Raw genomic sequence first — 8,380 nt, forward strand, 5'->3', positions numbered from 1 at the left:
CTGTACAGGAGGGATCGTGTAGAGAAAAGGGGCGGGGTGGGGGGTAGCTCTCTATGTTAAGGAAAGCTACACGTCCCTGCAAGCCGATATTGGCGACCAGGGTGGACGGCTGGAGACCCTCTGGGTTAAAATCTGTGGGGAACACGGCACAGGGGACACAATGGTGGGAGTCTATTACAGACCTCCCACCCAAAGTCCTGAGCTTAACCAGGAGTTTGCCCGGGAACTGGCTGAGGCCACATGCTCCAGGACCATGGTTGTCATGGGTGACTTCAATTACCTGGACATCTCGTGGGAGGATCGCTCAGCAAAATCGGAGCGGTCGCAAAGCTTCTTCTCATGCGTGGATGACCTCTACCTGGCTCAAGAAGTCTATGGGCCAACGAGAGGCAAAGCACTGCTCGACCTGGTCCTGGCTACTGGGGATGACCTTGCCTGGGATTTTGAATTTGTGCATTTGATTGTTCCTTCCTAAGTGTAGTATTTTGCATTGGTCCTTAAAGAATTTATTTATTTATTTATTTAGCTATTTATTGCAAGCCTATTTCAAGGTCACTTGGAGTCCTAATCCGGTCCTCGAAAGTACCAGCTACCCCACCCAGCTTGACATCATCTTCATATTTACTAAGTGTATACTCACTTCCATTTTCCATTCATCATCTGATAGTTAAGCTTCTTTGTGAAAAATTAAGTAAGTAATAAAGGTATTAAACAGTAACTGGATCCACTACAAACCCCTGGGGAGCCCTACTTGATATCTCCTCCTAGTTTGACACTAGTACTCTTTAAGTACTATTTTCCAACTAGTTATACTAAAACTATGCTAGTTGTAGTAGTTTAATCCACACCATATTTCTTTAGTTTATTTGTGAAAATACATGGCAGACAGTGTCAAAAGCCTAGCTAAAATAGAAGTATATCGTATTCATTGTTCTCTCCCTATCCACAAAACTGTGACCTTGACAGAGAAGGAAACTGGGTGGGGTAGGCGTGACTTCCTCTTGACAAACCCATGTCAGCTATTATTAATCACCTTGGTCTAGATGTTTACGAATTGATTGATATGTTCCAGTATCTCTTCCTGGGTATCAAGTTAGACTGGTCTGCAATTCCCTGGGTTCTCCTTGCTCCCTTTTCAAAGATGGGTGCTATATTTGCCCTTTTCCAGTGTTCTGGGATTTAGACTAACCTCCTCTCTCAAAAATAAATTCCCTGAGTACTCTGGGATGAATCTCATCAGGACGTACTGATTTGAAAACAGCCAGCCTATCTAAGTAATCTCTAATCTCTTTCCTACTCTAGGCTGATTATCTAGCCCCTATTTTGACTGCTATCTGTAGTCATCACCTGATAGTTAAGCTTCTTTGTGAAAACTAGAGTCAAAAGGCATTCAGCCTGCTCTGAATCAATGGCTATTACCTTCCCCTCACCATTCAGTAATAGACCCAAGGAATCAAAACTCATGGCAGAGGTGATAACTTTTATTAGATCAAAAAATGTTCTATATTTGCAAGCTCTAGGGCACAGGCACCATTCAACAGGCATAGGAGACTACAAAGATTGTAAAAGTTTTCCTAAGTAAAAATATTTTCATTTCTACCTAGGAGAACTTTTACAATCTTTGCAATCTCCTATGTCTAATGAAGGCTGCCTGTCCCCAAAAGCTTGCAAATAAAGATTTTTTTGTGCAAATATTTAGTTGGTCTAATAAAAAATATCACCTCTGCCATGAGTTTTGATTCCTTTTGCCTCTAGACCAATATGGTTACAACCTGGATACCTGACAGTAATAGACCCAGGCTTTCCTTGGTCTTTCTTTTACTTTTATTGTATTCATTTAATTTGTTTTCTGTGTGCCTTTATGTCCCATTTGCTAGCTTTATTTCAATCTGTGCTTTGGTCTTCCTGATTTTGTTTCTACTTGCTCATACTGTATTTTTATATGCATCCTTAGTAATGTGGCCAAGTTTTCTATATTTATAAAATCTCCTTTTAACTTTAAATTCATTGAAAAGTTCAGTGTTTAGCCAAGCAGGTCTTTTACACTTCCCATCCTTAATACCCGCTGAGACAGCACCACGCTTTTGTGCCCTTAATGTTGTCTTTTTATGGAATAACCAATATTCCTAGGCTCCTTTAACCCCTTAGATTGGCCTCTCAGGGAATGCACACCAGTTCTCTGAATCTGATAGTTTGTTTTTCTGAGGCCTGATGTTTTTATCCAGATAAAAACGATGTTCTTCCCTTTGGATCATTAATTCTGCCATTTCATAGTCACTGGGCTCATCTACATGAGACACTACTGTGCAGTTGTTACTGCGCATTTATTTAGTACTTGTATTAACAAGTACTAAATAAATATGCAGTAACTGGAGTTACTGCACAGTAGCACCGATGAACATCTTTTAGGTGACACTATGCACAGTAGCATATTAGCACTGTTTGTGCTGTGACTTGCTACCGTGCAGTATTTTTTGGCTACTGCACAGTCAGTGTCCTGTATAGATGCATCCACTGTTACCTAAGTTGCCACCTTCAGATTCCCAAATGATTCCTGCCTATTATTAAGCAGAAAATCAAGTAGAGATGCTCTTTCTTCTGCACAAAGAAAGTGTCCACAGCACAATCCAAAAACAAGCTGGATGGTCTGTGCTCTGTGGAGTTACCCTTCCACATAAACCCCCAGTCCAGCACAGGTTTTGAATCTTTACCTTTTAAAGTTTTTCCTCCAACCGTGTGTCAAAAATTTGATTTAAACAGGAGCTAACAGAAACAACTGAGCCAGATCGTCAGCCACTGTAAATTGAAATTGCTCTGCTGAAGCCTGTTGAAGTCAATAGAGCTTCATTAAGAATTGTACCGGCCTGAAGTTCCAGTTCAGAGTCCAACAGTCTATCTATAGATCAGTCTATTGATTAGTTTATCAGACTATTAAGTAGTCGTCATCTAATACTGCTTATTGGGTACAATAGTTGTACCTGGAACCTGTGAGCACCAGTTGTGTCAGGTGCTGTCCCAATAAGCAGCCAAGCTTTAGAAATGGTGGGTCCATGTGCCCACATGCCATGCTAGCACTTATGTAAGCTTGCTCCCATCTTGTTCTACTGCTATCACAAACAAGAAACTATTCCAACACGATGGAAGCACAAGAAGAATGGCAAGAGACCAGTGTGGCTGCACAAGGAGCTTCTAAAATGCCTCAAATGCAAAGGGAAAGCATACAGGCAATGGAAGAATGGGCAGATCACCAAGGGAGTGTACCAGGAAACATAGGCGGCAGAAGCTGGGTGCTAACAGGGCTTAGTCCCCCAAACATGGGGCAGCAGTACGGCTACAAGGCAGCCCAGCTGAGGGCTTCCAGTGGCTACAGCAGGGGTAGGAAGGGGGTGGGGCTGGGTCCAGGGCTAAGGCAGGGACAGGTGCTGCACAGCCAGTAGGGCACAGGACTGAGTCTCAAGTGGTTCATCCAGGGGACACAGCTCCTGCTGCTATACTCCAGGAGGCATGGGGTGCACGTGACCCCGGATCTGTGCTCGGAGGAGGCTATGGGGCGGGGGAGTGCAGCCACCCAAAAATTCACTGTAGCCCACCCACCCAACCTCCCTCCCAGCACCACCACCACCACCACCCACCTCAAGCACAACCCCTCCCCGCCTTCCCCCGCACCAGCTGGGAAAAGCCTGGCACTCCCCCGGCTCCAGACCGCAGTGGCAGCCTGCCCTGCCCCACGCAGATCTGGGGGCACATGGCCCCCATACTTCCTGGGATGCGTGCAGCGGTGGGAGATGCCACTCCCTCCCCATGCCTCCCCAGATGCACTGCAGCTTCATCCCATGCCCTGCCCCAACTCAGGGCGGGGCAGGCATGGTGGTCCCAGGGGCTCCATCCTGTCCAGCCTGGTGGTGCAGCCGAGGCTGGCCCCACTCTGGCCTCTGGCTCCAGGCCCCCCGACCCCCCACCCCAGGCTGGGGCCGAGGCCAGGGCTGGGGCCAGGGCTGGAGCCAGGGCTAAGGCCAGTGGGGGGAGGCAGCCAGGGCCAGTGTGGGGTTGGGGGGGCAGTGGATTTGTTGGCATGAGGAGCTCTGGCACCAGGCAACAGCCCCAGACATGGGGAAAGGGGTGGCCACATGGGCACAGCAGGCCCTGGCCCTGATCCTGATCCTGATCCTGGGCCCGGCTTGGCTCCACTCCCTGTGATCCCTGCCTGGTCCCATCCCCAGCCCCACTCCCTCCCCCCACAGCCCTTTCTCCCTCAGACTTTCTCACCTGGGGTGGGGACACACGCATGTATGTACACACACACTAACCCCCCCCCCCCCCCCCCCCCCCCTCCTTGTCCAAAAGGAGGTTAAGGACAACAAGAGGTTACATAAGTATGTTGGCCAGACAAGAAGAACCAAGAAAGCTGTGGGTCCTCTGTTTACAAGCCAGGGGGAACTCCTAACCAAAGGTGCAAAGAAGGCAGAGCTACTCAACAGATACTTTGCCATAGTCTTCACAAAAAAAAGAAAACTGCAGCCAGACATCTAATACGGATTATCTGGATAAGGAAATGGGCAAGCTGAGGAAGGAGATAACAAAAGAGAGCTTTCTGCTGACTTGAATGAATTCAAGTCAGCAGTGCCAAATAAGCTTCATCCCAGAGTCCTGAAGGAACTGGCAGAGGAGATCTCGGAGCCCATGGCAATGACCTTCGTTAAGTTGTAGGAGATGGGCCAGGTATCAGAGGACTGGAAAAGGAGCAGTATAGCGCCCCTCTTTAAAAAAGGCAATAAGGAGGACCTGGGGAACTACAGACCAGCTAGCCTCACATCGATATGTGGGAACTTACTACGGAAGGCCATTTGCAGCTGGAGGAGGAATGGTTGACTGTAAGCAGCAAACATAGTGCCCATATTTAAGAAAGGGAAAAAGGAGGGTCCAAGGAACTACAGACCAGTTAGCCTCACCTCAGTCCCTGAAAAACTAATGGAGCAGGTCCTCAAGGAATCCATTTCTAAGCACTTGGAGGAGAAGAAGGTGATTAGGAACAGTCAGCATGGATTCACCAGGGGCAAGTCATGCCTGACCAACCTGATTGCCTTTGATGACAAGGTGACTGTCTCTGTGGACGTGGGGAAACCAGTGGATGTGGTATACCTTGATTTTAGCAAGACTTTTGATATGGTCTCCCACAACACTCTTGTAGGCAAGCTAAGGAAGTATGGGCTGGATGAATGGCCTGTAAGGTGGATAGAAAAGTGGCTGGAGGATCAGGCTCAGACAGTAGTAATCAATGGCTTGATGTCTTGTCTAGTTGGCAGACGGTATCATGTGGAGTGTCCCAAGGGTCAGTCCTGGGGCCAGTTTTGCTCAGTGTCTTCATCAACAACCTGGAAAATGGCATAGAGTGCATCCTCAGGGAGTTTGAGAATGACACCAAGCTGTGGGGAGTAGTAGATAAACTGGAGGGTAGGGCTAGGATTCAGAGTGACCTAGACAAATTGGAGGATTGGGCCAAAAGGAATCTTATGAGGTTCAACAAGGACAAGTGCCAAGTCCTGCACTTAGGAAGGAACAATCCCATGCACCAGTACAGGCTGGGGGCCGACTGGCTGGGTAGCAGCTCTGCAGAAAAGGACCCCAGGGGTGACAGTGGACAATAAGCTGAATATAAGTCAGCAGTGTGCTTTTGTTGCCAAGAAGGCTAATGGCATACTGAACTGCATCAGTAGGAATGTTGCCAGTAGGTCAAGAGAAGTGATTCTTCCCCTCTATTCAGCACTGGTGAGGCCACATCTGGAGTACCGTGTTCAGTTTTGGGCTCCCCACTACAGAAATGATGTGGACAAATTGGAGAGAGTCCAGTGGAGGACAACAAAAATGGCAAGGGGACTGGGGCACATGACTTCTGAGGACAGGCTGAAGAAATTGGGCTTATTTAGTGTAGAGGAGAGAAGACTGAGAGAGGATTTAATAGCAGCCTTCTACTACCTGAAGGGGGGTTCAAAAGGGGATGGAGCCGAACTGTTCTCAGTGGTGGCAGATGACAGAACAATGACAGAAACGGTTTCAAGTTGCAGCAAGGGAAATTTAGGTTAGATACTAGGAAGAATTTTGTCACTAGGCGGGTAGTAAAACACTGGAACAGTTTACCCAGTTGGGTGGTGGAAGCTCCATCCTTGGAGGTTTTTAAGACACAGCTAGGCATGCCTTAGCTGGGATGATCTAGTTGGGGATGGTCCTGCTTTGAGCAGGGGGTTGGACTAGATGACCTCCTGAGGTCCCTTCCAACCCTCATTTTCTATGATTCTATGATAAAGGTCTTGCCTCTCAGCATCATTTTAATTTAAAAAAATAGGATGCACCAGTGATGGCTTGGGGTGCTGAACACCCAGCCCATCAGCCAGATCCAGCCCATGGAGCCATGTCATCTAGCTTGCAGGACAAATATTTGGCAGCAAGGGAGCAGCAGCAACATTAATTGCTGCTCCCCTGCTACCAAATTTCTGGACCTACTGGGAGCTCCACAGGTTGGATAGTGTGGCTCTGCATGCTAGATCAAGCACACGGGGCGGCACAGGACCAATCTGTGTGTGCAGGCTGGCATAGGGCCTGATCATGGTGTGGGAGGCTAGACCAAGGTAGTGCGGGACCCAGCTTGGGGGTTCAGGGCCAGGTGAGGGCGGTGCAGGACTCAACTGGGACATTCAGGGCTGGCTGGGGGTGGCACAGGGCCCGTTCCAGCCAGGGGTGGCATGGGCCCAATCCAGGCATGCAGGGACAGGTGGGGGCACCCAGGACACCCAGAACAGGGCCCAATCTTTGCATGTAGGGTCCAATCCAGCCCTTGGACTGTCTCTGCACCACTCATCCAGCCTGCAGGGTCAAAGGATTGAATGCCCCTGCTCTAGCTAATGATGCAAAAGATGGCCTCTTGGTCACAAGACCATAATTAAGGTTATTTTCAGTGTGAATATAAGATCACCCTTTTTGTTCCACTTGCAGCCCACACACTGATGCATCCTTCTCCAAACACCCCTCAGCATTGTTCCTACTGTTTAGAAGCACTTCCCCAGCAGTCGATGCTCGCCGCTTGTCATTGCATAACGTGTCTGATAATTAGAAATGCTGCAGTGCACTGACAAGAGAGCTGGAAAAACTTAAAACAACCTGCTTTGGCAGAGACAATGTTGCAACAAGGCACTGGCTTCTTCAAAAGCTCTCTTCCACGGAGAATGCTATGCACACAAGATATCACGGAGAGCAGCGAGGCCTGTGCTGAATGTCTGTGAGAGCCCCACCATCTCATTTCTCTGGGGATGTGTGCACCACACCGCTGGCCTGATAAGGATGGTCTCTAACAGAAAGAGAGATAAGGCAGGCTCTCAAGTGGGCCATGCCCACCTGCTCCCACTGACACATGCTGGGAAAGGCACTGGGGACACTCCTCTGCTGCTGCTCTCTTACCAGGACACACAGGGGATGCAATGCAGGTGTAACTCCCTTGTCTTGGATCACTGTGTCTGAAATGGAGATAACACTTCCTCTCTACTGCTCTGTTTAGACTGTACAGGGTTTGCGGCTGTACAGGCTCTGTCATGTGCTGGCTGAGGAACTTAACAGTCAGAGGACAGCGTAACAGAACGGGGCTCTGATCTCTATGGCCCATCGTAATACAAGCAATAAGTAGCTCCGAACCATGTGAGCTCTGACTTCAGTGACTTGAGCGCAGAAAGGAAGGATGGGGTGGTGATTTATGGAGTGACGTGGGGCTTGTTCCCAGCTCTGCCACTACCTTCCTGGGTGACCTCATGCAAGTCATTCACTGTGGAGAAGTGCCTGTGCTGCTGTACCATTCCTGCAGGGGCAGGGGAATAAGGTGTACTAGTATAAAGTACATTCGCACTTGTGTAACTGTGTCCACTCCCAGGGCTGTGCCAGGATAAATGTTTCTATAAATAATTAGACCCCTCACCAACACGGTTCCACCAGTAAAACTCTTAAATACAGGCCAGGCCTTAAAGTTTTTGTGCTCAGTTTCCCATTTCTAATTCTGACATTTCTTTCTCCCACTCTTTGCCTGTCTTGGTTATTCAGACCCTAAGTTCTTTGGGGCAGAGAGACTGCTTCGCATGAAGTGTTTGCACAGTTCCCGGAGCAATGGGAGGCTGATCTCTGAGGTCTCTAGCACTATGGAATATGTATTACATATACAAATTGTCACCAGAGCACAGGCGGTGACAGCTAATGACCTATTTACACATCCCCATTAGTGACCGGTGGTCAAGGCCCTTTACTGATGAGACCTGAAGCCACAACAGGTTCTTTCCCCACAGGCAACCTGAGGAGCTTTGAAAATGAAGAGTGCGAGAGCCACCTTCTTCCCTTCTCCTGTCTG

Source organism: Alligator sinensis, unplaced genomic scaffold, assembly GCF_000455745.1.
Source record: "Alligator sinensis unplaced genomic scaffold, ASM45574v1 scaffold85_1, whole genome shotgun sequence".
Classification (NCBI taxonomy): domain Eukaryota; kingdom Metazoa; phylum Chordata; order Crocodylia; family Alligatoridae; genus Alligator; species Alligator sinensis.